Raw genomic sequence first — 12,342 nt, forward strand, 5'->3', positions numbered from 1 at the left:
TGAATCCTCAAGTATTTCTTATATACATAACACAATCTAGAGTTGCTTGTCTACATGGCTTTTTTTCTCTTTTTTAAAATTTATTTTAAAAATTTTAACCTTCATTCATTTTAGAGAGACAGAGCGCGAGTAGGAGAGGGGCAGAGAGAGAGGGAGACAGACTCTAAAGCAGGCTCCAGGCTCCGAGCTGTCAGCACAGAGCCTGAAGTGGGGCTCGAACTCATGAACCACAAGATCATGACCTGAGCCGAAGTTGGACCCTTAACCGACTGAGCCACTCAGGCACCCCCCCCCCTTTTTTTAGTAAAAAATTTTTTTCATGTTTATTTTTGAGATTGGGGAGGGGCAGAGAGAGAGAGGGAGACACAGAATTTGAGGCAGGCTCTAAGCTGTTAGCACAGAGCCCGACGTGGGGCTCAAACTCACAATCTGTGAGATCATGACCTGAGCCAAAGTCGAACACAACCAACTGAGCCACCCAGGTGCCCCTACATAGCTTTTTTTTTCATTTATCTATACAAAGTTTCCTTATTAGAATTGAGACATTTGAGTTAAGCTATGACTTACACTTCTTGTAAGAGTTGTTTAATGCTGTAGAGAAAAAGCAGTATTGATTCCTGTCCAAGCTTCATTCTAAAGACCTGACTTATAAGATAAACTTCTTGTCAGCATACTACTGTTGATCCTTAGTGACTTTCTTTGGTTTCTGCAAGTTGAGACTGTTAATTTTGAAGAATAGTCTACAAAGGACATTATTCAAAAATCATCTTTTAAAAAAGTTTAGGTGTCATTCTTTTATCTGAATGGACCCATCTACTATTTTTCTGTTTTCTGAGAAACTTATATAAGGTTTTCTAAAGTATATCACAGTAGTTTAAGAGCTAATAAAAATAAGCCGGCCTGTATAGTTTAATTTCATAACACTTAGAAAAATTGAAAAATCTTAATATGACTTTCGAGAACAAATTTTGTTTTCCCTAAAAGGCTATCTTCTAGGGGCACCTGGGTGGCTCAGTAGGTTGAGCGTCCAACTTTGGCTCAGGTCATGATCCATGAGTTTGAGCCCCACATTGGGCTCTGTGCTGACAGCTCAGAGCCTGGAGCCTGCTTCAGATTCTGTGTCTCCCTCTCTCTCTGCCCCTCCCCCACTCATGCTTTGTCTCTCTCTCTCTCTCTCTCTCTCTCTCTCAAAAAATGAATAAATGTTAAAAAAATTTTTTTTTTAAAAAGGCTATCTTCTATCATTACTTAGTGATCCATTAGGATATATTGGCCATTGTGTCAAATCATATAAATTTTATGGTCAGAATGGATGTATTTTTCCATAATCAAAACATCAAAATAGAGGCACAGGCTGAGGCACCTGGGTGGCTTAGTCGGTTAAGTGTCAGCTTGCAATCTGTCTCTCTCAAAAATAAATAAACATTAAAAAATTTTTTTAAAAAAGGCACAGGCTGCACATTTTATTTTGTTTTAAAATATTAAATATAAGCCATTTAATTATTCAGCTGTGTTAGAAATAACTTTCAATGTACCTGCCTGAATTATTTAACAGAATTAAGCTATGCTGTTATCTGTGTATTTTGAAAACTTACCTTAAAATCAGAAAAGGTCAGCATGAATTGAGTTTACATCTCTTGCTAATTTCCCATAGGCTTCAGTTGTGAGAAGAGCTAGAAAGGTGAGAAGTTGAAATCTAAGATCAATGAACAAATGCTTAGTAATTCAGATAAATAAATGTTTATGGATGCTAATATTAAAACTAAAAGTAAATTTGAGTACTTCCCTTATCTAAATGCTCTGATACTGTGTTAAGTCTTGTAGAATTTCAGAATATAAAAATATTGGTCTCAAACACATTGGGATTAAAAAAAATGAAAATCTGGAAGACTGCTAATAGATCAGCGTCAATAATTCTATTTCTAACATTGCAAAGTTAAACTTTTCCATCAAATGCTTAAGGGATTTCCCTGTAGTGACATCAGTGTATTTCTGTTGGGAGATTCAGTCTCCAAAATGTATTAACTCTGTGACATTAATTAAAGATTACCTGTGAGACAAAGAGGTTAAGTAAATGACTTTCACTAAAGTAACTAAGGTCAGTTGATGATCGTCTTGCTGATTCTTGCGTAACTAACATCATTTTTACAATTGTAAAATTGTACATTTTATATCTCTGTTCACTATCCTATGCATAAAATGTAATGAGCAGAAAAGGGTCTCAGGTTGGTTTGGACAGTTACAGGAAAAATTAATATGGTTAATGAAAGATGATTAGCATTTGCAGTGGAGCCTAAAAGGTGTAGGGTTAGCGAGACTCATCAACTTCACTCTGAGTTGAATTAGTTCCCATGTGTTGCAAATCCCTCCTGGAAATTTTGCTGTTACCATTTAGCCCCACATATGATTTACTGAGTTGTTCTCTGTTCTTTTCATTTCACCCCAATTACTTTATCTTTATTACCCTGTTTTTTTCTCTTAATTCCACTAATTACTCTTCACTATACTGTATTTATTAGTATGTCTATAATCAGTCACTCATTCCCCACCACTACCATTAGCAGTAGACATAAGAGTGAAAGAATTTCTCTGTTATGCTCATTCCTTCATCTCTAATACCTTGAACAGTGGTTCTTTGTAGCGCTTAACAAATACTTGTTGAATGGATTAAAAAAAATGATACTCTGCTGCTCAGGAATTTGCAGTGGTCCCTCATTAGTTTTCAAACCAAATCCATTTTACTTATTTTGGTATTCCAGATGCTCCATGGTCACCCTTTGTCTTATCTTTCACCTTGCTCTCTTCCTCAACCTCAGGACACTTGGCCATGTGCATCCCTTCATTGCCCCTCTGTGCAATTGCTTCACCTAATTTTCTTATACTGCTTCCCTCTGCTAAAACTCCTTCTTGCGGTGCCTGGGTGGTTCAGTCACTTAACTGTCTGACTTCGGCTCAGGTCATGATCTCACAGTTCATGGGTTCAAGCTCCGTGGTGGGCTTTGTGCTGACAGCTCAGAGCCTGGAGCCTGCTTCGGATTCTGTGTCTCCTTCTCTCTCTGCTTCTCTCTCTCTCTCTCTCCCTCTCAAAAATAAACATTAAAAAGATTTAACACTCCTCCCTTTCTTTCCATCCCAATACTACTCATACTTGAGCTCAAATCAGATCTCCTCCATGAAGACTTTCCTAGGTCCTTTAAATAGAATTAGCTGGGGGCGCCTGGGTGGCACAGTCGGTTAAGCGTCCGACTTCAGCCAGGTCACGATCTCGCGGTCCGTGAGTTCGAGCCCCGCGTCGGGCTCTGGGCTGATGGCTCAGAGCCTGGAGCCTGTTTCCGATTCTGTGTCTCCCTCTCTCTCTGCCCCTCCCCCGTTCATGCTCTGTCTCTCTCTGTCCCCCCAAAAATAAATAAACGTTGAAAAAAAAAATTTAAAAAAAAAAAATAAATAGAATTAGCTGATTAATGGCAAGATCTCATTCTTTCTTAAGACTAATATTCCACTGTGTGTGTGTGTGTGTGTATTTATTTACACACTATATCTTCTTTATCCATTGATCTCACTCATGTGGAATTTAAGAAATAAAACAAATGAACATGGGGATGGTGGTGGGAAGAGAGGAAAACCAAGAAACATACTCGTAACTACAGAAAACAAACTGATGGTTATTGGAGGGGAGGTGGGCAGAGGTGATAGGTATTAAGGAAGGCACTTGCTGTGATGAGCACCAGGTGTTGTATGTGAGTGATGAATCAATACATTCTACACCTGAAACTAATACTGTTGACATACATGTTAACTAGCTGGCATTTAAATAAAAACTTGGAAAAAATTTTTAAATAAAATATACTCAGTAAAAATAAATAGATAGAATTGATTTGTTCTTTTCCTGATTTGCGTGATACTTACCTGCTTTTTTTTAAATATGAAATTTATTGTCAAATTGGTTTCCATACAATACCCAGTGCTCATCCCAATGGGTGCCCTCCTCAATACCCATCACCCACCCCCCATCAACCCTCAGTTTATTCTCAGTTTTTAAGAGTCTCTTATGGTTTGGCTCCCTCCCTTTCTAACTTCTTTTTTTTTCCTTCCCCTCCCCCATGGTCTTCTGTTAGGTTTCTCAGGATCCACATAAGAGTGAAAACATATGGTATCTGTCTTTCTCTGTATGACTTATTTCACTTAGCATAACACTGTCCAGTTTCATCCACGTTGCTACAAAAGGCCATATTTCATTCTTTCTCATTGCCAAGTAGTATTCCATTGTGATACTTACTTGCTTTTAAAATGCATTCACCACTTTATCAAGTGTGACTCATATGTGTCTTGATTGTAAAAGTCTTGACTAAATATTCTTTTTAAAAATTTTTTAAATGTTTGTTTATTTTTGAGAGACAGAATACAAGTGAGGGAGGGGCAGAGAGAGAAGGAGACACAGAATCCAAAACAGGCTCCAGGATCTGAGCTGTCAGCACAGAGCCTGACGTGGGGCTCAAACTCACGGGCTACAAGATCATGACCTGAGCTGAAGTCAGATGCTTAACCAACTGAGCCACCCAGGTGCCCCATTGACTAAATATTCTTAAGTCACCAATCATAAATCTTTTAAGCACCTCACAATAAACTGAGCTAGATCTATAATATATGCTGCATTGATTGCTAAAATTTCCATCATGTTTAATCTTAATCAAGTACTTACAATATGCAGGGTATTGGAAGAGACAATGGGAAGTGTGGGCACAGGATGTGAGAATGGCAGAGATAAGTTCTTAGTTTTTAGATATGGCTTCCTGACAAGAAGCTCATAATCTAATGGGGAGAAAGGCACTTAACGCTGTGTGCACAATTTAGTGTGCAATTTAGGCTGTGATATAAAAAAAGTGTAAACATATCATATAAAAATATAGTAAAGGAAGTGACTGGTGACCTAGAGGAAGAAAGAAAGATTTCCCAATGGGAGTATAATTTCAGATAACTTTGCAGGGTAATAATTGGTAAAGAACATGAGGAAAAGCAGTCTGAGGGAACCATCTGTAAAAGCCTGGATACTTTTTTTTAGTTTATTTATTTATTTTTAGAAAGAACATATGTGTGGGGAGAGGCAGAGAGAGAGAGAGAGAGAGAGAGAGAGAGAGAGAGAGAATCCCAAGCAGGCTCTGTACCGTCAGCATGGAGCCTGATGCGGGGCCCGTGAGATCATGACCTGAGCTGAAGTCAGTCACTTAACTGAGCCACTTAGGCATCCTAAAGCCTGGACTCTTAAAAGAGCAAGGCCTAATTTAAAAAAAAAAAAGGGAAGGGGGACAGTAAACTAGAGTGACTGAAGCTTACTCATACATGATACAAGGAGACACAAAAAGTAATATAAAGGGAATGGGAAATTTCCAATTCTATTTGATTTCTTCTCATTTATTTCCTCTGCTCCTGCCAATTCATTATACCCTCTCTCTCTAAAGCCACAACCAACTCTAAATGCCAACTCTAAAGAATATTTAATTATTTCCTAACAAAGTATAGTGTTTGGTACTATTGAAAGTCTTCTCTGGCTTGTTTGAAAACCCTCTCTGCTCCTATCATCTTGATTGTTCCATCTCAGTCTTTGATGCTGAATCATGTTTCTCTTTTTGTCCTTAATAATGCTTTCATTCACCCTGATTGTATCCTTGGCCTCACTCTTCATTCATTCTAGAAATTTCCCCATGTTAGCTCATCTACTCTTGTGTTTTCAACTATCTTTCATTTGATGATAGTTTTACTAGGAGAGATATTTCAAACCATGGTGTACATTCATATTGATAAGCTCATTTGGAGTATGTTCTAAATATATACATTCTTACCTACAAATTAGACAGATGTACTACTATACTAAAATATTATATATAAACATGAAAATAGAAATTTAAAAAGAATTAGACTGAGAGAAATGCTATTAAAATTTTAAATTTTATGTATTTAATGTTATTAAAATATTGTTTACCCCCACTAACACTATTATTAATTAAATAATAATCTTATATTCAGAACAAAATGTGATATATGGCTTATTATTTAAATCACAGCTTAGCACTGTGATACAGCAGTGCACCCACTTGCTTGAACTTACTTCCAAACATCTCTTAATATCCTACACAGTTGAAAAGATCCGGCACACAGATATATCTGCCCAAATGGGAGAAGAATGTAAGTTTTGAGTGGGTCTCAGAACAGGAGAGGGCTCTTCATAGGCCCACACTATGGGGTAAACAGCCCTGACATTTGGGCCAAATGACTCAGCAGGCCAGTAGTATTAAAGATATCTGAGGTGGGAAGAGAAGTGAAACTAATGGGAAGTGTATGGAAAATTCTGATAGGAGAATCATAACATATACCCTAATGGTTTGGGAACAAGGCCTTGCTTTCTGCAGCAGAGAATTATAAACTATTCAACAAATAACTTCCTGCTGTGCTATGGACCCTGCTAGTTGAAGAGCTCCTAACTGTAGGACATCAAGTGACTAAAAGGCCAGAATTGCCTTCATGAGCTGGAATTTGTCAGACTAGCAAGTATAAGATTGAGCAGGCCCAGGAGTAATTCATTAGAAGATGAAGGTGGCATATCCAAGGATCTGGCATGAACAGGGCCAGAGAATACAATAGGCTGCACAGGCAGGTAACCCAGACCTCTATGTCATCCTCCACCATTGCACTGAACTCCTGTCCTCATCTCGCATGTCTGGCTTCAAAGGCCAAGTTGGTTCTTGGGTGGTCAGCTTGGTATGTTGATGCAAGCCAAGATAGATTACTGCTAAACTATAGCTCCACCTAGGGTGACCTTGAAAAGTAAGACTAGGGAGACATCCTCCCACAGAGCAGCAGACCGATTATCTTATTCCATTGTATAGAAAAAGAGGTGGCCCAAGGTGAGAATATATAAATTCATAGAAGAGGTGAACATCTAGGATGTTGGTCAATGGCGTGTATGGAGACAGATTAAAAGGTCAGTGACCAGAAAATCTGAGGGAGAGGTATATGAATGGATCTCTTGGGATGGATATGAAGTGTGGAGTTCTTCATATTACATGTAAAGGTATACCAGAGAGCATCTACCATGGAAAAAAAAATACTAAACAACCAAGTACACAGAATGATTCAGCTAGTTGAGGTGATCCAGTTTGTTCATCTGCCACCCCAGTGCTGGCACAACAGGCACATGAATGAAATGCTATAGCGGCTGAGATGGAGGTATGCATGTGCCTAATAGCAGACGCTCCAACTTTTCAAGGCTAATCTAGCTACTGTTCTTGTCAAGTTCTAACTTGCCAAAACCAGAGACCATTTTGGATCCCCCAGTCTCACAACATCCATCAAAAAAAAAAAAAAAAAACAGTCAACCACATGGTGGCATTTGCTACTATGAACCTCTTCCTCTCTGAAGGGGACATAAATTTATCTGGATTGGAATCCACATAATCCAGGTATGGATTAACTTTCTAATCTGTAAATGCTCAGGAAGAATCACTCTCTGGGGCTGGTAGAATGGTGCATGCATTGCATTGGACCAAGAAATCTAGGTTGCAGTAAAGAAGGTGTGGTACTGGACAGTGACTGACACACTGGTTCTATTCTATTTCAAATCACCCAGAAGCTGCTGGCTTAATGAGTTGATGACATGACCTTTCAAAGATATAATTAAGATGTCAAGACTGTGTCCTCCAAGGTTCACTTTCCATGAGAAATTAGTGACCACTATATGTTGTCATGTCCGCAGTAGGTTGAATACCTCAGTCCAGGACCTCCTCAAGTTATCTGCTTGGGGAATTTGCATTTTGTTTCCTCATCTCTGAGCTGTATGGGTTTAGAGGGCCTGGTTCTCAGAGGCGATATGTTCTTATATGTTCTTACCAGAGAATGTGACAAGAATCCCATTATACAGAATAGTTTCAGCTCCCTACCCAGTCACTTTAGATTCTTTTTTTTCCAAGAGACTAACAGGCAAGGAAAGGAGTCCATTAAGATTACAGGAGTAATTGACCCTGTTATCAGGAAGAGATAAGTCTGCTATTATGAGGTGGGAGCAGGAAATATATGTTTGGCATTGAGGTGGTCCATAGGCATCTGTTGGTACTTCCTTGTTCAATTTGACAGTAAATACACAAATACAACAACCAGAACTGAAAAAGACATCGTGTGAAAGACTCAGATTCCCTGGTGATCTGATTCTGAATCATCCTGCCATATTAGGACCAGTAGAGGTATTAGGCAAAGGTGAAGGGAATCAAGAGGTAGAAGATGGACATTAGTGTGGGCATGAGACCAGCTCCAACAGTGGGAACTGCAGGTGTCCCATTAACCTTCACCTTGTAAGATTCTCCAGGACAAGAAAAAGACCCAAATCCTGGTGGTTCTTTCCCCAGAATTGATTATAAGAAATAAGCAGCTTTGAACAGTATAAAAGGTGGCCAGTAATGGATCTGTGGTTCACAGCCCAGATTCAATGTATTTCCCCAGCAGTAAGAGTGCCAGTAGCTGATAGTTCTTAGCTTAATCCTTATTCAGGAAGTATCCTTAGCTTAAGGTAATGGTCTTAGGAAGGTCGTGCCTTACTTGGAGGCAGCCTACATTTAATGACTGTTCCATGGAAAGTATAAATTTAATGTCCCTGTCTTAGGCATGAGAACTTTGAAGGGATATTCCAAACCCCCTCTTCTCCACCAGATTGGCTAAGGTTTTTGTTGTGACTCTAGTCAACCTATCCTTCTGCCCAGTCTTACTTCCTTCACTCCCATAAATAATTATTGAGCCTGAGAACATTCTCCAACAAACTGCTTTTTTTTAAAAATAATTTATTTATTTTTTAAATTTACATCCAAGTTAGTTAGCATATAGTGCAACAATGATTTCAGGAGTAGATTCCGTAATGCCCTTTACCCGTTTAGCCCATCCCCCCTCCCACAACCCCTCCAGCAACCCTCTGTTTGTTCTCCATATTTTTGTCCCCTATGTTGTGTCTCCCTCCCTGTTTTTATATTATTTTTGCTTCCCTTCCCTTCCCTTATGTTCATCTGTTTCGTATCTTAAAGTCCTCATCTGAGCGAAGTCATATGATATTTGTCTTTCTCTGACTGACTAATTTCACTTAGCATAATACCCTCTAGTTCCATCCATGTAGTTGCAAATGGCAAGATTTCATTCTTTTTGACTGCTGAATAATACTCCACTATGTATGTATGTATGTGCATATATATATATATATATATATATATACACACCATGTCTTCTTTATCCATTCATCCATCGATGGATGTTTGGGCTCTTTCCATAATTTGGCTATTGTTGATAGTGATGCTATAAACATTGGGGTGCATGTGCCCCTTCAAAACAGCATACCTGTATCCCTTGGATAAATACCTACTAGTGCAATTGCTGGGTCGTAGGGTAGTTCTATTTTTAATGTTTTAAGGAACCTCCATACTGTTTTCCAGAGTGGCTGCATCAGTTTGCATCCCTACCAGCAGTGCAAAAGAGATCCTCTTTCTCCACATCCTCACCAACATCTGTTGTTTCCTGAGTTGTTAATGTTAGCCATTCTGACAGATGTGTAGTGTTATATCATTGTGGTTTTGATTTGTATTTCCCTGATGATGAGTGATGTTGAGCATTTTTTCATGTGTCGGTTGGCAATCTGGATGTCTTCATTGGAGAATTGTCTATTTCATGTCTTTTTCCCATTTCTTCACTGGATTATTTGTTTTTTGGGTGTTGAGTGTGATAAGTTCTTTATGGATTTTGGATACTAACCCTTTATCCGATATATCATTTGCAAATATCTTCTCCCATTCCGTTGGTTGCCTTTTAGTTTTGCTGATTGTTTCTTTACTGTGCAGAAGCTTTTTACTTTTATGAGGTCCCAGTAGTTCATTTTTGCTTTTGTTTCCCTTGCCTCTGGAGATGTGTTGAGTAAGAAGTTGCTGTGGCCAAGATCAAAGAGGTTTTTATCTGCTTTCTCCTCTAGGATTTTGATGGCTTTCTGTCTTATGTTTAGGTCTTTCATCAATTTTGAGTTTGTTTTTGTGTATGGTGTAAGAAAGTGGTCCAGATTCATTTTTCTGCATGTCTCTGTCCAGTTTTCCCAGCATCATTTGCTGAAGAGACTGTATTCCATTGGATATTCTTTCCTGCTTTGTCAAAGATTAGTTGGCCATATGTTTGTGGGTCCATTTCTGGGTTCTCTATTCTGTTCCATTTTTCTGAGTGTCTGTTTTTATGCCAGTCCCATACTGTCTTGATTATAGCTTTGTAATACAGCTTGAAGTCTGGGATTGTGATGCCTCCAGGTTTGGTTTTCTTTTTCAAGATTGCTTTGGCTATTTGGGGTCTTTCCTGGTTCCATACAAATTTTAGGATAGTTTGTTCTAGTTCTGTGAAAAATGCTGATGTTATTTTGATAGGTATTGTATTGAATATGTAGATTGCTTTGGGTAGTATTGACATTTTAACAATATTTTTTCTTCCTATCCAGGAGCATGGAATCTTTTCCCATTTTTTTGTGTCTTCTTCAATTTCTTTCATAAGATTTCTATAGTTTTCAGTGTATAGATTTTTCACCTCTTCAGTTAGATTTATTCCTAGGTATTTTGTGGGTTTTGGTGCAATTGTAGATGGGATCAATTCCTTGATTTCTCTGTCTGTTGCTTCATTATTGGTATATGGGAATGCAACCGACTTCTGTGCACTGATTTTATATCCTGCGACTTTGCTGAATTCAGGATCAGTTCTAGCAGTTCTTTGGTGGAATCTTGTGGGTTTTCCATAAAGACTATCATGTCATCTGTGAAGAGTGAAAGTTTGACCTCCTCTTGGCCAATTTGGATGCCTTTTATTTATTTGTGTTGTCTGATTGCTGAGGCTAAGACTTGGCAATACTATGTTGAATAACAGTGATGAGAGTGGACATCCCTGTCTTGTTCCTGACCTTAGGGGGGAAGCTCTCAGTTTTTCCCCATTGAGGATGATATTAGCATTGGATCGTTCATATATGGCTTTTAGGATCTCGAGGTATGCTCCTTCTATCCTTGCTTTCTTGAGGGTTTTTATCAAGAAAGGATGTTGTATTTTGTCAAATGCTTTCTCTGCATCTATTGAGAGGATCATGTGGTTCTTGTCCTTTCTTTTATTGATGTAGTGTATCACATTGATTGTTTTGTGGATATCAAACCAGCTCTGCATCCCACATATAAATTTCATTTGGTCGTGGTGAATAATTTGTTTTAATGTATTGTTGGATCCAGGTGGCTAATATCTTGTTGAAGATTTTTGTTCAAAAATCTTGTTGAAGATCCATTTTCATCAGGGAAATTGGTCTATAGTTCTGCTTTTTAGGGGGATCTTTGTCTGGTTTTGGGATCAAGGTAATGTTGGTTTCATAGAGTTTGAAATTTTTCCTTCCATTTCTGTTTTTTGTAACAGCTTCAAGAGAATAGGTGTTAACTCTTCCTTAAATGTTTGGTAGAATTCCCCTGGAAAGCTATCTAGCCCTAGACTCTTGTTTTTTGGGAGATTTTTGATTACTAACTCAATTTCTTTAGTGGTTGTGGGTCTGTTCAGATTTTCTATTTCTTCCTGTTTCATTTTGGTAGTGTATATGTTTCTAGGAATTTGTCCATTTCTTCGAGATTGCCCATTTTATTGGCATATAATTGCTCATAATATTCTCTTATTGTTTGTATTTCTGATGTGTTGGTTGTGATCTCTTCTCTTTCATCCTTAATTTTATTTATGTGGGTTCTTTCCTTTTTCTTTTTGATCAAACTGGCTAGGGGTTTATCAATTTTGTTAATTCTTTCAAAGAACCAACTTCTGGTTTCATTGATCTGTTCTATTGTCTTTTTTTTGGTTTTGATAGCATTGATTTCTGCTTTAATCTTTATTATTTCCTGTCTTCTGCTGGTTTTAGGCTTTATTTGCTGTTCTTTTCCCAGCTCTTCAAGGTGTAAGTTTAGATTGTGTATCTGAGACCTTTCTTCCTTCTTTAGGAGGGCCTGGATTGCTATATACTTCCCTCTTCTGACTGCCTTTGCTGTATCCCAGAGGTTTTGGGCTGTGGTGTTATCATTTTCATTGGCTTCCATGTGCTTTTTAATTTCCTCTTTAACTTTTTGGTTAGCCCATTCATTCTTTAGTAGATTGGTCTTTAGTCTCCAAGTATTTGTTATCTTTCCACATTTTTTCTTATGGTTGATTTCGAGTTTCATAGCGTTGTGTTCTGAAAATATGCACGTTATGATCTCAATCTTTTTGTACTTCTGAGGGATGATTTATGTCCCAATATGTGATCTGTTCTGGAGAACGTTCCATGTGCACTTG

The sequence above is a fragment of the Prionailurus viverrinus genome, chromosome C2 (assembly GCF_022837055.1).
Source record: "Prionailurus viverrinus isolate Anna chromosome C2, UM_Priviv_1.0, whole genome shotgun sequence".
NCBI classification, from domain to species: domain Eukaryota; kingdom Metazoa; phylum Chordata; class Mammalia; order Carnivora; family Felidae; genus Prionailurus; species Prionailurus viverrinus.